This window comes from Bufo gargarizans, chromosome 1 (genome assembly GCF_014858855.1).
Source record: "Bufo gargarizans isolate SCDJY-AF-19 chromosome 1, ASM1485885v1, whole genome shotgun sequence".
NCBI lineage: Eukaryota > Metazoa > Chordata > Amphibia > Anura > Bufonidae > Bufo > Bufo gargarizans.
Window position 1 is genome coordinate 105,789,571 of NC_058080.1, and position 19,389 is coordinate 105,808,959.

The following is a 19,389-nucleotide window of genomic DNA, read 5'->3' on the forward strand; positions in this document are numbered from 1 at the left end:
GTGTTGCAACAGGACAACGACCCAAAGCATAGAAGAAAATCAACAGAATGGCTTAAACAGAAGAAAATGCACCTTCTGGAGTGGCCCAGTCAGAGTCCTGACCTCAACCTGATTAAGAAGCTGTGGCATGACCTCAAGAAAGCGATTCACACCAGACATCCCAAGAATATTGCTGAACTGAAACAGTTCTGTAAAGAGGAATGGTCCAGAATTACTCCTGACCGTTGTGCACATCTGATCTGCAACTTCAGGAAACGTTTGGTTGAAGTTATTGCTGGCAAAGGAGGTTTAAACCATTAATTAAATCCAAGGGTTCACATACTTTTTCCACCTGCACTGTGAATGTTTACATGGTGTGTTCAATAAATACATGGTAACATTTAATTCTTTGTGTGTTATTAGTTTAAGCAGTTTGTGATTGTCTATTGTTGTGACTTAGATGAAGATCAGATCACATTTTATGACCAATTTGTGCAGAAATCCATATCATTCCAAAGGGTTTACATACTTTTTCTTGCAACTGTATACACAATCACACGGAGATAACATTTCTATGCTTGACAGCAATAGTCAACAATGCCTCTGAAATATTATTTTATGAAATACTATTTTAATAACACTTCATCCAATTAAGCACATTAACATAAAAACCTATATATGTATAATGTGGAACCATACTTTATGTGATTTTTCTCTATCACACAGTGCTTGTGTGGAGTGTGCATGGATCTAACTGGTAATTCTAGGACCCTGCACCAACAGTAACTCTCTGCAATATAATGATGTTATCAAACAATGGGATTGTTTGGAAGATATATTTCTCAATGGCCAGAGAGGCCGTGGCTAAGTATGACAGGATCTTCAGACTCTGTCTATGCTGTGGCTCCAAAATGTATCTTCATTTTTAAACAGTGACAAAAGTTGTGTAGAATCAAAAGGGTCTGATTTTCCATGAAACAACACAGTTGATGCCAATAGGCAGTTATTTATATTGCAGCTTATCTCCATTCAAGTGATTGCTATTGATATGATTGTCTATCAATGTAAATCAATGAAGCTTTAACTTCACATTATATACATTTTGTAGATTGGTTAAGATTTAAGGTTTAAAATATGCAAATGTAGAAAAGAAAATTGTACTTTTAAGAAAGTTATGTCTGCTAAAGTTTTAAAATTTACCTCCAGTTACAGACGTGGACAAAATTGTTGGTACCCTTTGGTCAATGAAAGAAAAAGTCACAATGGTCACAGAAATAACTTTAATCTGACAAAAGTAATAATAAATTAAAATTCTATAAATGTTAACCAATGAAAGTCAGACATTGTTTTTCAACCATGCTTCAACAGAATTATGTAAAAAAATAAACTCATGAAACAGGCATGGACAAAAATGATGGTACCCCTAGAAAACACAGAACATAATGTGACCAAAGGGACATGTTAATTCAAGGTGTGTCCACTAATTAGCATCACAGGTGTCTACAACCTTGTAATCAGCCATTGGGCCTATATATATGGCTCCAGGTAATCACTGTGTTGTTTGGTGATATGGTGTGTACCACACTCGACATGGACCAGAGGAAGCAAAGGAAAGAGCTGTCTCAAGAGATCAGAAAGAAAATTATAGACAAGCATGTTAAAGGTAAAGGCTATAAGACCATCTCCAAGCAACTAGATGTTCCTGTGAGTACAGTTGCACATATTATTCATAAGTTTAAGATCCATGGGACTGTAGCCAACCTCCCTGGACGTGGCCGCAGGAGGAAAATTGATGACAAATCTAAGAGACGGATAATCCGAATGGTAACAAAAGAGCCTAGAAAGACTTCTAAAGAGATTCAAGGTGAACTTCATGCTCAAGGAACATCAGTGTCAGATCGCACCATCCGTCGTTGTTTGAGCCAAAGTGGACTACATGGGAGACGACCAAGGAGGACACCATTGTTGAAAACGAATCATAAAAAAGCAAGACTGGAATATGCCAAACTACATGTTGACAAGCCACAAAGCTTCTGGGAGAATGTCCTGTGGACAGATGAGACAAAAATCGAAGTTTTTGCCAAGGCACATCAGCTGTATGTTCACAGACGAAAAAATGAAGCATATCAAGAAAAGAACACTGTCCCTACTGTGAAACATGGAGGAGGCTCTGTTATGTTCTGGGGCTGCTTTGCTGCGTCTGGCACAGGGTGTCTTGAATCTGTGCAGGGTACAATGAAATCTCAAGACTATCAAGGAATTCTAGAGAGAAATGTACTAGCCAGTGTCAGAAAGCTTGGTCTCAGTCGCAGGTCATGGGTCTTGCAACAGGACAATGACCCAAAACACACCACTAAAAACACCCAAGAATGGCTAAGAGGAAAAAATTGGACTATTCTAAAGTGGCCTTCTATGAGCCCTGACCTCAATCCTATTGAGCATCTTTGGAAGGAGCTGAAACATGCAGTCTGGAAAAGGCACCCTTCAAACCGGACACAACTGGAGCAGTTTGCTCATGAGGAGTGGGCCAAAATACCTGCTGAGAGGTGCAGATGTCTCATTGACAGTTACAGGAAGCGTTTGATTGCAGTGATTGCCTCAAAAGGTTGCGCAACAAAATATTAAGTTAGGGGTACCATCATTTTTGTCCATGCCTGTTTCATGAGTTTATTTTTTTACATAATTCTGTTGAAGCATGGTTGAAAAACAATGTCTGACTTTCATTGGTTAACATTTATAGAATTTTCATTTATTATTACTTTTGTCAGATTAAAGTTATTTCTGTGACCATTGTGACTTTTTCTTTCATTGACCAAAGGGTACCAACAATTTTGTCCACGTCTGTATAAGCAATTTTTTCAGAAATGAAGAGTACAGGTAAATATAAGAAACTTTGTCATATATATTATTAAAAAATTATGCTTCCTCCTGGGCTTCTCAAGCTTTTTTCTTACTTCTTCTTCTTTCCTACTTCTTCACTACATTCAGCTTTTTTTCTCTTGTAGCTGCAGTAGTCTCCGTCTCCAGCCTCATGCGCAGTAGTGTGTGGAGAGGGGAGGATGGATAAAAAGGCTGATGCCTGCAAGTATATGATTTATTGCCCCACTCTGAACAGTGGTAGAGCCTTACCTTACTAGATCGAGTCAAAAGTACCAAATGTAGCAGAGCTACGAAACTGCAGTTTGTGTGCCTCTCATTCAGTAGCCTCCTCCATAGAAAACAATGTTAAAATCAGCCTGATAAAAGCAGAAGGAGACATTTTTCTTTATATTCATTTGCACTATTCATATATGCAAAGTTGTTAACTTATAACTGGATATTTGCTTTAGATATTAAAATGTATGTACTTGAGAAAAGTCAAAACTGGCAAAAAGATTATGCCTGTAGTGCTGTCACAGAATAACTCTGAAACTCTTACGTTGGGTTCACACCTGAGCGTTCGCGATGGAGCGTTTTGTATGCGCGATTGTACGGGCGCTTGCAATGGCACATACAGAGACAAGCGAACACCTATTCTTGAGCATTCCCGCTGAAGTCTATATACGGGAACGTCGGGCGTTTTCCAGCGCGATCGTACGCGCTGTAAAAGGCTCAGGTGAGAACCATTCCCATAGGGAATCATTGGTTCTTGCCTGTTGAGCGTTTTACAGCGCGTAGGAACGCGCTGTAAAACGCTCAGGTGTGAACCCAGCCTTAGAATCATGTCATTTTTGGATATACAGCCATCAGAATGGTGGATATGGAGTTTAACCCTTTCAAGACCAAGTCATTTTTCACTTTTGTGACAAGGCTTAATTTTGCAAATCTGACATGTGTCACTTTATGCGCTAAAAACTTTGGAATACTTTTATTTATCCAAGCCATTAATAACTTTTATTAATTCAAGTTAAAAGAGAATTAAGCTCCCTATGATATCTGGGTGACTTCAATGAGTGTATAAGGACAAAGATATCGCCCAGCTACCACCGTAAATGGTGAATTTGATGCCTTATGACATTGGCTATGGTATGGACCGGGGGAAGGCTAGGGGCACTTAGATAGGTGCTAGGGAATATCTATCCCCGTACCAGCCCTAAATTAGCCTTTGCCCAGGAATAATCCCTAGGGTTGTATAGGGCCAGACAGTACAGGTACGGGGACAGGTAAATCCCACCATCAGAGATTATCCCTGAGCAAAGGCTAATTTAGGGCTGGTACAGGGAGATAAATTACATTTCTGTCAGAGTTTTTTTATTTTAATTTTTTATGGGGTTCTCCATGTGGTATATTTAATATGATAATTTTATTCTGTGGGATTCTTATGGTGACAAAATTGTATCATTTTTTTCACTTTCTACCTTGGGATGGGCTGGAGTTTTTATTGATATAATTTTTGAGATGCATATGACTTTTTGATCACTTTTTATTACATATTTTTGGGAGGTGAAGCAAAATTTACGTTTTCAAATTTTTTATTTATTTACTTATTTATTTTTACTTTCTTTTTAGTTTACCACCTTTTTTTAAAATCTTGAAGACCCAGTGGCGCTTAATGGCTGCAAAGTATAATACTATCAGTTTTACACTGATAGATGGCAACTCTGGACACCTTTGCAAGACGTCCGGTCGGCCCACTGCCATTGCAGCGCAGCAGCCTTATGGTTGATAGAGGGAGCCCGAATACTCTGTTAACCCCTTGGATGCCGCTGACAGCAGCATCTAAGGGGTTACAGCAGAGTGTCAGCATACAGCTGACACTCACTGCTGATGGTGGCAGCTGAGGAATAGAGGGCTGGGGAGGGGACACAGAGTGATGAAGAGGACAGTAATGAGGCAGAGGACATGGATGGGGCAGGTGGGCACAGTTGCCGGCACAGACAGTGTGCGGCCAGCAAAATTTGGAGGCAGAGCCCACGGGGGGGGGGGGGGGGGGGGGCACAGATCGTGGAAGGGGGGACAGATCAGGCTGCACATACAGTATGCACATATTAGGGGCATACAGCAGCCAGTGCCTGATTTCAGGCTCTGATCTGCAGAGTGCAGACCTGAGCTTAAACCATCACTTTTACACTTATGAGATCCAATTGGTAAGTCTGCACAGAGGTCGGGCGTCACCAAAACCGGTGACCCATACAGGGCCACCCGATTATCCCAGCGAACCATCATTGATTTTTCTCCCTTTAACCCCTTAAGGACTCAGCCCTATTTCACCTTAAGAACTTGGCCATTTTTTGCAAATCTGACAAGTGTCACTTTAAGTGCTTATAACTTTAAAACACTTTGACTTATCCAGGCCATTCTGAGATTGTTTTTTCGTCACATATTGTACTTCATGACACTGGTAATAATTTTTTTGCATAAAAAATACAAAATTTACCAAAAATTTGAAAAATTAGCAAATTTCAAAGTTTCAGTTTCTCTACTTCTGTAATACATAGTAATACCCCCAAAAATTGTGATGACTTTACATTCCCCATATGTCTACTTCATGTTTGAATTATTTTGGGAATGATATTTTATTTTTTGGGGCTGTTACAAGGCTTAGAAGTTTAGAAGCAAATCTTGAAATTTTTCTGAAATTTACAAAAACCCAATTTTTAGGGACACTACAGGTCTGAAGTCACTTTGCGAGGCTTACATAATAAAAACCGGCCAAAAATTACCCCATTCTATAAACTACACCCCTTAAGGTATTCAAAACTGATTTTACAAACTTTGTTAACCCTTTAGGTGTTGCACAAGAGTTATTGGCAAATGTGGATGAAATTTGAGAATTTCATTTTTTTTTTGCCTAATTTTCCATTTTAACCCATTTTTCCCACTAACAAAGCAAGGGTTAACAGCCAAACAAGACTGTATCTTTATTTCCCCGACTCTGCCAATTACAGAGATGACGGTTTGATTGGAACTATTTTGGGGTGCATATGACTTTTTTATCGCTTGCCATTACACTTTTTGTGACGTAAGATGACAAAAAATGGCTTTTTTACACCGTTTTTATTTTTATTTTTTTACGGTGGTCTTCTGAGGGGTTAGATCATGTGACATTTTTATAGAGCCGGTCGATACGGATGCAGCGATACCTAATATGTATACTTTTATGTATATTTTTATTTATGTAAGTTTTACACAATGATTTCATTTTTTAAACAAAAAAAAATCATGTTTTAGTGTTTCCATAGTCTAAGAGCCATAGTTTTTTCAGTTTTTCAGCGATTATCTTAGGTAAGGTATGATTTTTGCGGGATGAGATGACGGTTTGATTGGTACTATTTTGGCGTACATGCAACTTTTTTGATCACTTGTATTAGCTTTTTTGGGAAGTAAGGTGGGCAAAATTTCAATTTTCTCATAGTTTTTATTTTTTTTATTTTTATGGCGTTCACCGTGCGGGGAAAGTAACACGACCGTTTTATAGATCAGATCGTTACGGACGCGGCGATACCTAATATGTGTAGTGTATTTTATTTTTTTAATTTTTATTCAGTGATAAATGTGTTCTTTTTATCTTTTTTTTAACTTTTTTCACTTTTTTAAAAGAAAATTTGACCCAGACCCACTTGGTTCTTGAAGATCCAGTGGGTCTGATGTCTGTATAATACAGTACAGTACTCTATATAGGGTACTGTACTGTATTTTACTTTACACTTTGTCTGAACAGATCTATTCCTTTAGCATAGATCTGTTCCGCACCATGGACAGCAGGATTCCTGAGAAGGCGTCCTGTTGTTATGGGAACCTTCCCCGTCTAACACAACTTCGCAGACGGGGAAGGGTGAGGACGGGGCTGGCGGGGGGCTGGCGGGGGGCTGGCGGGGGGCTGGCGGGGGGCTCTCTCCCTCTCCATCGGGGGGCTGCAAAGGCACAGCAGCCCCCCGATGGGAGACGGAGGGAGCTCCCTGACCCTGACAGTTAGCCTTTTCCATACAGCGGTCCGTACGGCCCGCGGTATGGAAAGCGTTAAACGGCTGACATCTGCACAGATGTCAGCCATTTATACCAGGGTGTCAGCAATGTGTTGACACCCTGGTATAACCACTAGACGCCAACAAATTTTCAAGAGGAGGCGGGCGCCTGCCGCACCGCCCGCACGCCCACAACCCCCCCCCCTGCACCACCCGCCGGGATTAAATAATGCAGGGGTGCAGGGGGGGGGTGCAAAATCGACATTTTGAGCATTTTAAAGTTTCTGATCCCCGCGGTCAGGGACCACGGTGATCAGAAACTGCAGAAAGCGCAGCAAACCGCAGGTCTGAATTGACCTGCGGTTTGCGGCGATCGCCGTTACGGGGGGTCACATGACCCCCCTGGCGTTGTGACAGGATGCCGGCTGAATGATTTCAGATGGCATCCCGTTGCGATTAACCCCCCATTGCTCTGGAATCTCTATTTAAAGTTAGGACGTACCGGTACGCCCTGAGTCCTTAAGGACTTGGGAAATAGGGCATACCGGTACGCCCTACATCCTTAAGGGGTTAAGAGCCCTGTCAAGGGCATGGCTAGAGTAGCATAGTAGGGAACAAACCTCATGTAATAGCCCACCATTCCCAGGAATTAATTTATTTGCCTAGTGGTGGTTGGGTCAGTTCCGTATCTTTAGGTAGTCCCACTCAGGAAAACATCTCCAATAAACTCCTTAGCTATGAGTTTGGCCGAGGTATGTCGCAGTGGCACCCCCTTCGGTACCTAGTGGCATAGTCTAGAATGACTAAGATGTGTTTATGCCCTCTGGTGGACTTCGGTACTGGGCATATGAGGTCCATAGCTATTCGGTCAAACGGTACTTCGATAATCAGGAGAGGTACTAGGGGACTATGGAAATGTTGCTGGGGGATAGTTATCTGGCAGGTCAGGCAAGACTTATAAAACTCTTCCACTTCTTTAAATATGCCTGTCCAGTAAAACCGCTGTAGAATATGATTCTGAGTTTTCTGCAGCCCAAGGTGACCCCCGAGAGCATGTTGGTGGGCTAGATCTAACACAAGCTTGCGATAAGCCTTGGGGACCACCAACTGTTCAATAGGCTCACCCCGTAGTTGGTTTACCCGATACAACATATCCTGATAAGAAAAAAAGGGGGGTCAGTCAGCACATCCCAATATATTTTGTACAAAATGATTTACCAAGCATCTCTAATTTTTAAGCATAGCATAAGCAATATAATTCATTTCTGTACTCTATTTGGTTTGCAGAGAGCTGTTGCATTCTATGTTTTGCTCTATGTTGTGTTTTCAGCCATAGCAACGTGCACCTGTGCATTGGGATGTTCTGACTGACTCCCCTTTTTTTCTTTGCAGTTTGTACTGGAGGTGTGGCTGACACTTCAGTCGTGAACTCCTGACCAGCCTGTTTGCCCTATAGCCTGATTTTAATTAGTGTGAGTATAAAGCTTAGCCTGCTCTCCCTCTTTCACTGGAAGCCATTTGGCACCAGGAGAGGTATAGGGTGGCCTCTCATTGCATTTGTTGGTGGCCATTTGGCACCAGGAGAGGTGTGGAGTGGGCTCGGCATGCATGTTGGTACCTGCATTCCCTGGATATAATGGAGGCCTTTTTTTCACTGAAGATGATAAAAATTAAGGTGGACCCAGCATGCATGTGGAACCTACACTCCCTGAATTGTAGAATTTAGTGTTAGGTTCCCATCTTACAGAGATCGCCTTGACGTGCGGCAGACAGGCTTAAATATTTTGTACAAGGTGATTTGCCAAGCATCTCTAATTTCTAAGCATAGCATAAGCAATATAATTCATTTCTGTACTCTATTTGGTTTGCAGAGAGCTGTTGCATTTTATGTTTTGTTCTAGCATATCCTGATGAACCACAAACAAGGGGAAACACTGACTCTGCCCCAGTTTGTTGTGGTTCACCATCTACTATTAACACATTTTCCCAGGCAGGTGATAGGGTTGTGTCCCTACATTGGGCAGTACCAAAATTATTCCCGGAGAAATTGAGGTCTGCCAATTCAGGACCCGGCGGCAAGTCTTCCACATCTTCCACCATCACACTTATTAAAGTTAAGAGTTGAACGGCACTCCTCTTTGGTGTGGACGGTGCTCAGTGGTAAGTATAACACCAATGCTAATAGGAAGACCACAGTACTCAAAAGAGAATATTGGGTACATTTCTTTTTTTTTTTTTTATTCTTATATTTTTGTATATATATATATCCATCTGGAAAATTAATTCATAGTGGTATACTGTCCAACGTTTCGATCTTATCCAAGACTTTGTTCACGGCCTGAGTCTTAGAAGTAATGGAGGCATTGGATGGCGTTGTCTCTCCCTCTTCCACCGAAGTGGGGGGTCACCCCTACAGCTGGCCCTTTGGTCTCAGGTTCCCAGGGTTCTGGTCTCCCCCCTGAGCTGGGCCACTCTGCTAGGGTTACCCCTCTCTCATCGATATCAGTCACTCTCATAGCAGACCACAGTGCCGTGCAATGGGAAGTTCATATAACACAAGTCACCTTGCTGGCAGTTCTGCCTCCAGTAGTCCACAGAAGACTTTAGGGGGCCTGTTTCCCCAGCATGCGGCTCTCAGCCCTCAAGCACAAAACCTCAGATCCCAATAACAGAGACATCTATGCTGAGCCCAGATAGATAGAGAGAGAGAGAGTAGAAGAGGGAGAGCAAGAGTGAGACTCTTCATAGTTACAGCAGATTTTGTGGGTGTATACATCAATTAGAGCTTTTATTTTCATATAATCACAGTATTTCAGATAATATAATCAAAAACATAAAATATTTTTTTTTACAAAACCATAGCAGATTTGTAAAACATTTCACTGAGCTAAGTCACTTTGATATATAATTCCCACTGAAACTAGATATCAAATACATTTTGTAATTTGAAATGTGGATAGATGTGCAGCCAGGAAATAAAAGTGTCTTCTGATCTTGACATGCTGGTGAGTTGGACCCACCATTAAATATAATATAAAGAAGAATAAGTAATTATCCTGAACATACAGTGGAAGGATATCTTTTTTTCAATGCTTTTGTAATTGATGAAACAGTTAAGACAGCAGTGGCACATCATTGTAGGTGGAGATTAGTAACTTGTCTTTAAAACAGATTCTCCCATAAAGACTGGTTAATCCTCAAGAAGCATATTTGTTTGGTTGAGTATATAAAGTAGAAGCCATTCCACTCACTCTATATTTTAGGCTGTATGTTAAAACTCAGCATTTAGGCTGCATGCACACGATCGTGGTGTGTTTAGCGGTCCGCAAATTGCGGATCCGCAAAACACGGGTGGCGTCCGTGCGCTTTTCGCAATCTGCGGAACGGCATGGACAGGCTTTAATATGAATGCCTATTCTAGTCTGCAAAGCACGGACAAGAATAGGACATGTTATATTTTTTTGGGAGGGGCGACGGAACGGAGCAACCGATGCGGACAGCACACAGAGTGCTGTCCGCATCTTTTGCAGATCCATTGAAGTGAATGGGTCCACATCCGAGCCGCCAAAACTGCGGCTCGGATGCAGACCAAAACAACGGCCGTGTGCATGAGGCCTTAATGTGGTCATCTCTCTCCCTCTTATCATATATTTTCTTGAATCTAATATTCCATTATTGGGATTTTTTAATTAGAATTTTTTTTATTACATGTAATTTATTAAAGTAAGTATATGTCATGGTCTTACCTTCGTTTGACATGTGCTGGCGGCCATCTTGGTTTCTGGGTTTCTTGTAGCCTCCCACCCTGCGGCTTCTCCTTCCCACTGGGAGGAGCTGGATGCCTAGCTCATATATATAGAAGGTCTGTGGCTTCAGTTCCTTGCTTGGTCCTCCTGTGTTCACATGCTTCTAAGACTGCTGCTGCTTCTGGTTCCTGATCCTGGCCTCGTCTGACTACCCCGTTGGTTCCTGATCCTGGCTTCGTCTGACTACCCCGTTGGTTCCTGATCCTGGCTTCGTCTGACCACCCTCCTGGTTCCTGACCTCTGTCTACGCAAGACCCTGCTTCGGTTTAACCATCCGTTTGGACTTTTGCTACGGCTTGATTTCCAATAAAGCCTTCTTATTTCCACTCATCTCTGTTGTACGTCTGGTTCATGGTTCCATGACAGTATATCACCCATTAGAACCAACCATACAGTACATAAGTGTAAGGGTACTCCAGACGTAGCGTAAGAAAGCATTTATAGTAGCAATTATGTATCTGGGTGAAATGTTACCAAATCGCATTCACACACACTGTGAAAAGGGTGAAATCTGTTGCAAATCTGCAACATTACCACAAATGGATTTTCAACTGCTGACTGCTAAAATCGACAAGTATTTCTCGCTAACATACATGTGTCTAAGGCTACGTTCACATCTGCATTTTTACTTCAGGTTTTGAGGTCCGACAAAGGATCTCAAAACCTGAATTAGGCCACATTAGCGATTTTGGTGGATCCTTCAGGGCTCGGCAAAAACGCTTCAGTAACTAATTATACAACCATCTGCATCTGTTATGAACGGATCCAGTTGTATTATCTTTAATGTGTTTAAAGTGTTGAGCGAGCATGCTATGCAGCCAATTAATGTGAAGGTAAGTACTTCCACTCACTGTAATGCCGTAGCCATGTTGGTTACTGGCATTACAGTGATTGGCTGGCCGGAACGGGTCATCAGGTGCTATAAAGCACCCAATGACACATGGTTCAGCTCAGTCTTAGTCAGGGAGAGCTGTGCTGTAGAAGGGACAGATATTGTAGGGAATTTTTTATTTTTTTTGTTAGGCAGGGTTGGTGTTAAGACCCAAAAGTCCTTTTAAGGACTATTGTTTTGTCTGGCAGCAATATATATTTTTAGCGCAACCTGTGCTAAATTGCGTGCAATTGTAGAGACCCAAAGGTCCTTTTAAGGACTATTGTTGTATCTGGCAGCAATATATATTATTAGCGCAACCTGCGCTAAATTACATGCAATTGTTAGAGACCCAAAAGTTCTTTTAAGGACTATTGTTGTATCTGGCAGCAATATATATTTTTAGCGCAACCTGTGCTAAATAGCTTGCAATTGTTTAGCAGCTGCAGACAGCAACATTATCTGTGCTACATCTCCTATGTAATGTGTGCGCAGCCTAAAAATATCTGTGACGTCTCTTCGCTATCTGAGCCGGAGCCATGAAGGTCGAGCTGTGCAGCTTCAGCGGCTACAAGATCTAACCGGGGCACGCCAGGACTGACGGGAAGGTGTTCCAGTTCCTCAATTCAAAATGCGAGTCTGCGTTCCTTTCCAAGAGGAACCCTCGTCAGATCAACTGGACCGTCCTGTACAGGAGGAAGCACAAGAAGGGGCAGTCGGAAGAAATTCAGAAGAAACGTTCCCGTCGTGCTGTAAAGTTCCAGAGGGCTATCACTGGTGCCTCTCTGGCTGAAATTATAACCAAGAGAAACCAGAAGCCTGAAGTGCGAAAGGCTCAGCGGGAACAGGCAATCAGGGCTGCGAAAGAGGCAAAAAAGGCTAAGCAGGCTACCAAAAAGGTTGTTCCTGCCAAGGCCCCAGGAAAGGCTTTACACAAGCAGAAGATTGCCAAGCCTGTGAAGATGCAGGCTCCCCCGTGTTGGTGGAAAGCATTGTTTTACACGTGACCTGCTAATAAATTAGTTTAGAAAAATCTAAGAAAAAAAATATATATATCTGTGACATCCAATGCACTATTTCCGTAGACAGTGTCCGCTGCGGACATTTACATTACCTGTGCTACATCTCCTGCATAATGTTTGTGCATCCTAAAAATGATAAAGGAATAGAAGTGGGGCACTCTCTAAAGTAAAGGGATCTTTAATAAAAGTGAAATACAATAAATTGACAGTATATAATAGACAATAAAATTCAACAATATTTAAGACAGCAGAGGATGAAGAGCGGTAAGAATTCAGCGGTAAGTAAAACCTAAAACTAAAATAAAATCAGCATAAATATAGATCCCAATATATAAATTTATAAAAAGGATAAAATCGAATATTCAATAATAATCGGATGAATATTCGTAAAAATCTTGTTATCCACTGGTGGTAGCTGGATGCGTTTGTTCACATGTGAAATATTGAGAAAATAAATAATCGAATAATCGCCTGCTTCCGATTATGACCAGTCTCTTGTATACATGAATAAATAGTCAATGCAAAATTTTCATAATGTGAATGATCGCGAACTGTCGAATATGATAGTCAGCTTACGAAATAATGTTTGGACACATGTGTATAGTGATGGCCAGAGTTCCAAGCATATATAGCTTTCGATGATTTGAGCAGACAGTGTTGTAGCTGCTTGTAAGCACAGCGGCGTCCCGCTGTATTTAATTGAAAAGCGATCGCTTGTGTAGGATATGCGTAGTCTTACCAGGAGGTCTTTGTGCTGGACAGTGAGCCCTCGACTCGGCGTACTTTCCTTTAGGGTTCCGGTCTCAAGGGCTGTTGGTTCAGATTCGAATTTTCGCACCAATCGAATTGTTTGCTCCACGCGGTCTTAATATCTCCCGTATAGTAGTGCTTGATTTGGCAATTTGTTATTCTTATGGTAATGTCCAGGCCTCCTCAGTCTCACAATATCCTTACTTTCCTTAGTGGGGGAATTAACACCAAAAAATATCAAAAATCATCATCCTAAAAATATCTTTGACGTCCAGTGTACTTTTTCCGTAGACGCTGTGGACAGTGACATTGCTTTGCTACATCTTGTGTATAACGTTTCCACATCCCAAATATCTGACATTGACAAATTTTTCTTAGCTGCTGGTGACAGCAGTGCCATTACCTGTGGTACCTCTCCTGTATAACTTTTCTACATCCCAAATATCAGTGACATTGATTGTAAATCTTTCTTAGCCGCTGGTGACAGCAGCGCCATTACCTGTGGTACCTCTACTGTATAACGTTTCTGCATCCCAAATATCTGCGACATTGACTATAATTTATTTGCGCATACAAAACAGTGCTACTATACGTGTGACATACTTGCAAGCATATATACCATTTAATATGATGAAGGTGAACAGTAAGGGACGGACAAGTGGCAGTTCGGCTGATGGAGCACCCAGAGGCCGTGGCCCTGGGCATGGTGAAACTGTGCCTGCTGGCAGAGCGCAAGAAACACACTCATCAACGATACCTAGCTTCATGTCCCAGTTTGCAGAGTGGCGCAGGACACCACTCTCATAGTCAGACCAGTGCGAGTAGGAGGTCGGTTGGATTGCAGCAGATAATGCTTCCAGTCGGTTAAGCACCACCCTGTCTTCCACAAAGTCCAGTCTCAGTAGCCCAGAGTCTGGTCAACAGAATCCTCGCCCTGATCCTCCTTTCTCCCACCATGGAGAGTCTTTGCAAACAAGTGATCCCACACTCGGATATTCCGAGGAGCTCTTTTCATTGCCATTCCTTAATTTGGGCCTCTCACCAAGCCAGCTTGAAAAGGTACATGGGGAGATCTTGTGCCCTGATTTCCAAACTCTTGAGAATTCTCAGTCAGAAGAAGATGGCGATGGGAGACAAAAATTAGAGTTTCATGAGGTGGATGATGATGATGAGACACAGTTGTCAATAAGTGAGGTTGTTGCCGTACCAAAATGAGCAGGGGTACGAACACTAGCAACCTCACGACCACCAGCATGATCCGCCACATTGCATCAAAGCACCCTAATAGGTGGGCCAAACGACTGCGTCCACAATCAGTGTCCACAGGTCACACCACTTCCTCCTCTTCCCCTGTGTTACATGCCAAGCACCATCAGCTAGCACATCCACTTCTGTGTCCCATCGCAGCGTACAGATGTCCTTACCTCAGGCATTTGAACGAAAGCACAAATACCCAGCCACCCACCCACAGGTTATAGCACTAAATGCGCACCTTTCGAAAATTGATGGCGCTGGAAATGTTGCCATTTAGGCTTGTGGACACTGAGTCTTTCCGCAGCCTTATGGCGGCAGCCGTACCTCATTACTCAGTCCCTAGCCGCCACTATTTTTCCTGGTGTGCCGTCCCCGCCTTACACCAACATGTGTCCCGTACCATCACCCATGCCCTGACCAACGCAGTTATTGGGAAGGTCCACTTAAAGACTAACACATGGACAAGTGCTTGTGGCCAGAGACGCTAAATTTCCCTGATGGCACACTACATGAACGTTGTGGAGGCCGGGAACGAGTCATACCCTGGGATGGCACAGGAGCTACCGACATCAAGGATTGCAGGCCCCACTTCCATCAGGATTTCCGCCACTACCTACATTAGTGGCTGCAACCCCCCCTTCTCCACCTCCTTCTCCACTTCCACCTCTGAATTGTCATCTTGCATCACCAGTCAGCCATCAGTCAGTAGCTGGTAGCAGTGTAGCACTGCAGTGGGGAAGCGTCAACAGGCCGTGCTGAAACTTTTTTACTTAGGTGACAAGCAGCACAGCAAAGCTGTGGCAGGGTTATAAGGGACCAGACTGATCTGTGGAACTCGCCACTCAACCTACAACCAGGCATGGTTGTGCTTGTTAATGGCCTTAACTTGGTGGTGGCTTTGGAACTCGGCAAGCTCACACACATCCCATGCCTAGCCCACATCTTAAACTTAGTGGTTCATTGTTTTCTCAAAACATACCCCAATTTGCCTGATCTATTGGTGAAAGTTTGCCACGTGTGTGTCCATTTCTGAAAGTGATCTATAGCTGCCGCTGGTCTGGCAGTGATGCAGCAGCGCTTGCAATTGGCAGCTCACCGACTGTTGTGCGACGTGAGCATGCAATGGAACTCCAGGTTCCACATGTTGGCCAGGCTTTGTGAGCAGCAGAGGGCAGTAGTAGAATACCAGCTGCAACATGGTCATTGCCTTTCCAGTCAGCTTCCGCTCTTCACAAGTGACGAGTGGGCGTGAATGTCCGACCTCTGAGGTTTTAAGCAACTTTGAGGAATCAACAGAGATAGTAAGCTGCGATGCTGCTATTATCAGTGTAACCATCCCACTTCTGTGTCTACTGTGTCGCTGCTCACAATGAAGGCGGATGCTTCGCATGTGGAAGAGGTGGAAATGGGGGAAGACAGTACACAGGGTGACAGCCAGACCACCCTCATTTCGTCTTCTCAGTGCGAATTGGATGATGATGAGGAGCAGGAGACGGTTGACTACTCTACAGAGGGTAGTACCCATAGCAGGTTTATTCTATCTGTTCAGCATGGATGGGCAGAAGAGGAAGAAGAGGATAAGGAGATTGAGAGTCATTCTCCTGCTGAGGACGGCAAAGTCTTGTCTGTTGGGACTCTGGCACACATGGCTGACTTTATATTATGCTGCATTTCCAGTGACCCTCGTTTTGTACAGATTATGGCCAACACCAATTACTGGTTGTTCACCCTTCTCAACCCCCGCTACAAAGAGAACTTCTCATCTCTCATTCCTGTGGTGGAGAGGACTAGCAAAATGGTGAAAAAAGTTCTTTGTGGAAAAATTTCTCCAGAAATTTCCAGCTGACAACGCTGGTGGCATAGTAGGTAGTTCCTTAAGCAACCAAGGAGGGGAGACAAGGGGAACACACAGCAGTTCTAACAGAGGCAGGGCAACACTCTTCAAGGCCTGGGACAGTTTCATGACACCCCGCCAGCACCCTCACTCTGATGCACGGCCTACTATCACAAGGAGGGAAACATTTTGGAACATGGTGGAGTACGTAGCAGACCATGTCTGCGTCCTTTATGATCCCTCTGTGCCTTGCAACTATTGGGTGTCCAAGCTAGTCCCTTGGCATGAACTGGCGCTCTATGCCTTGGAGGTGCTGGCCTGCCTTGCCGCCAGCATTTTGTCAAAGTGGGTATTTAGTGCATCTGCCTGTCAACTAAAAATGCTGACCGGTTGACTCTTATCAAAATGAACAAGGCCTGGATTGCCTCTGACTTCTCTACTCCACCAGAGGAAAGCGGCTGAGCATAAAGGCGCTTTAAATGTGGCTTTTATGGTGTATTGAATACACTGTATTCCCTTGCACCCCTTCCACCATAAAAAAAGGATATATGGTTCAATATTCCTTTTCCCATCCTCCTCCTCTATCATATCAACATGCTTATTATTCTAATGTTTTAGAGGGTTAGATCAGCAGCAGGCACTCGCCCCTAATTTTTTAGATGGTCAGCTCAGCGGCATGCCCTCGCCCATAATGTTTTATATGGTCAGATCAGCAGCAGGCACTCGCCCATAATGTTTTAGATGGTCAACTCAGCAGCATGCCCTTACCCATAATGTTTTATATGGTCAGCTCAGCAGCAGACCCTCACCCCTAATGTTTTAGATGGTGAGCTCAGCAGCAGACCCTCACCCATAATGTTTTAGATGGTCAGCTCGGCAGCAGGCCCTCACCCATAATGTTTTAGATGATCAACTCAGCAGCAGGCCCTCGCCCTTAATGTTTTAGATGGTCAGCTCAGCAGCATGCCCTCGCCCATAATGTTTAAGATGGTCAGTTCAGCAGCAGGCCCTTACCCATAATGTTTGAGATGGTAAGATCAGCAGCAGGAACTTGCCCCTAATGTTTTAGTCATCTCAGCAGCAGGCCCTCACCCCTAATGTTTTAGATGGTCAGCTCAGCAGCAGACCCTCACCCCTAATGTTTTAGATGGTCAGATCAGCAGCAGGCCCTCACCCTTAATGTTTTTGAGGGTCACCAACAGGCCATCAATATTTTTTCATGGGTGTGTATGATGCCCTCCGTTATGTGTAAGAAAGGGCGTATTGGCATGCCGATTCCTTGTAATTTTTGACAGCCCTTTCACTTAGTGCATAGGCTTTGAGTGTAGGAGTCCCACTACCTGAACAATTGTACAACAATGTGAATAAGGCCCTCTTTTATGCGATATACAGGTTGTATCGGAGTGCCTCTTCCTTGTAATTTTTGGCAACACTTGCACTTTATATACAAGTAAATATACAGGAAAGAATGTTTCATAACAATTTTTCCTCTAAAATCGATTATATCTATAGGTTTTGTGCGTATTATTGTCAGTCTGTAAAAGTGGTGTACTACTCGGACAACATCGTTCCCAGCAGCGACCTGGGAGTCCAAGGTGCATCCAGACATCCTCCCCATGCTGTTTCTAAACCATTTACATGTTTTTTCCATCAATTTCTGAGCTTTTCCTATGAACCAGGCACACTCCCCTCTTCAGAGCAGGGGGTGCCTGGTTTAATGCTCGGGTTCTCCCATTGACTTCCATTGTGCTCGGGTGCTTGGTAGAGCACCCGAGCATCCCGATGTGTTGGTCCCGAGCCCCCCAGCACCCGAGCACTATGGTGCTCAATCAAGACTACTCAATAGTCCTATAGAGGATAAATAAGGATGGATTCTACATGCTTGACTAGCAGCTCCAATAATTTTAGGGTACAGCAGTAGAATCAACACCGATACAATAGTGTCCTTTAGGGTGGGTTCGCAGTAGAATTCCTAATTCCGTCCGTTATGTCTTTAAGATGCATTCCATTTTGCTCTGTCCTAATACATTTCTATGGGCACTAATAAAGGTTCAGGTTTTTTTCGTTATGTATGATGGAACAAATAGTCCTGTCGAAAGGACTTCAGGCATTGGGTGCCATTGCTAAGTAGACACTTTATAGCATATAATTTTGTAGTTTATGGTGGTGCCCCCACTGTATAGCACACCATTATTTGTGAACTGTATTGTATAGCATTTATAATTAGACCTTTTTACTGTGTGTTTTTATTTTTTTGTATACTGAATGACTGTACACTGAATAAGATGCTTTCTCAAAAGTTTATTTTTTAAAAGGATTCAGGATTTGAAGAAAAATCCAGTAGTACAAGTAGCAAAGCAAAAAATAAAGAGACTAATCGGTCAACATTGTTCCCAGCAGTGACCTGGGAGTCCAAGATGCATCCGGACATCCTCCCCATGCTGTTCCTGAACATTTCAGTGGTGTTTTCATCAATTTCTGACCTTTTCATGTGAACCAAACACCCTCCCTTCTTCAGAGCAGGGGGTGCCTGGTTTAATGTTCTGGTTCTCCCATTGACTTCCATTGTGCTTGGGTGATCGGTAGATCACCTGAGCATCCTGAGGTGTTCTACTCGAGCACCTGAGCACTTTGGTGCTCGATCAACACTAGTCATGAACTGTATTGAAAGTCAATGGGGGACAGATCCGTTTTCTATTGTGTCAGAGAAAACGTATCCCTCCCCATTGACTTGCTTTGTGGGTCATGACAGATCCGTTTTGCTCCGCACCACATGATGGAAAGAAAACGGCAGCATGCTTCGGTTTACTCTCCAGTATGAGAACGTAACCAAATGGAGTGGAATGCATTTTGGAGCATTTCTTTCCGGTAAGTTTTGTTTTTTTCCCGGTTGACAATGAATGGTGACAAAATGAAAGTGTTTTTTTTTCCGGTATTGAGACCCTATGATGGATCTCAATACCGGAGAATAGAAATGCTAGTGTAAATG

The 19,389-nt window shown here is 43.1% G+C and overlaps 1 protein-coding gene and 1 pseudogene across 1 annotated transcript in view; both read left to right on the plus strand.

The window, feature by feature from the left end:
- GALNTL6 (polypeptide N-acetylgalactosaminyltransferase like 6) overlaps positions 1 to 19,389 on the plus strand; it is a 1,751,703-nt gene that overhangs the window by 919,298 nt on the left and 813,016 nt on the right. The window lies entirely within an intron of this gene.
- Positions 12,080 to 12,547, plus strand: LOC122925195 (annotated as a pseudogene).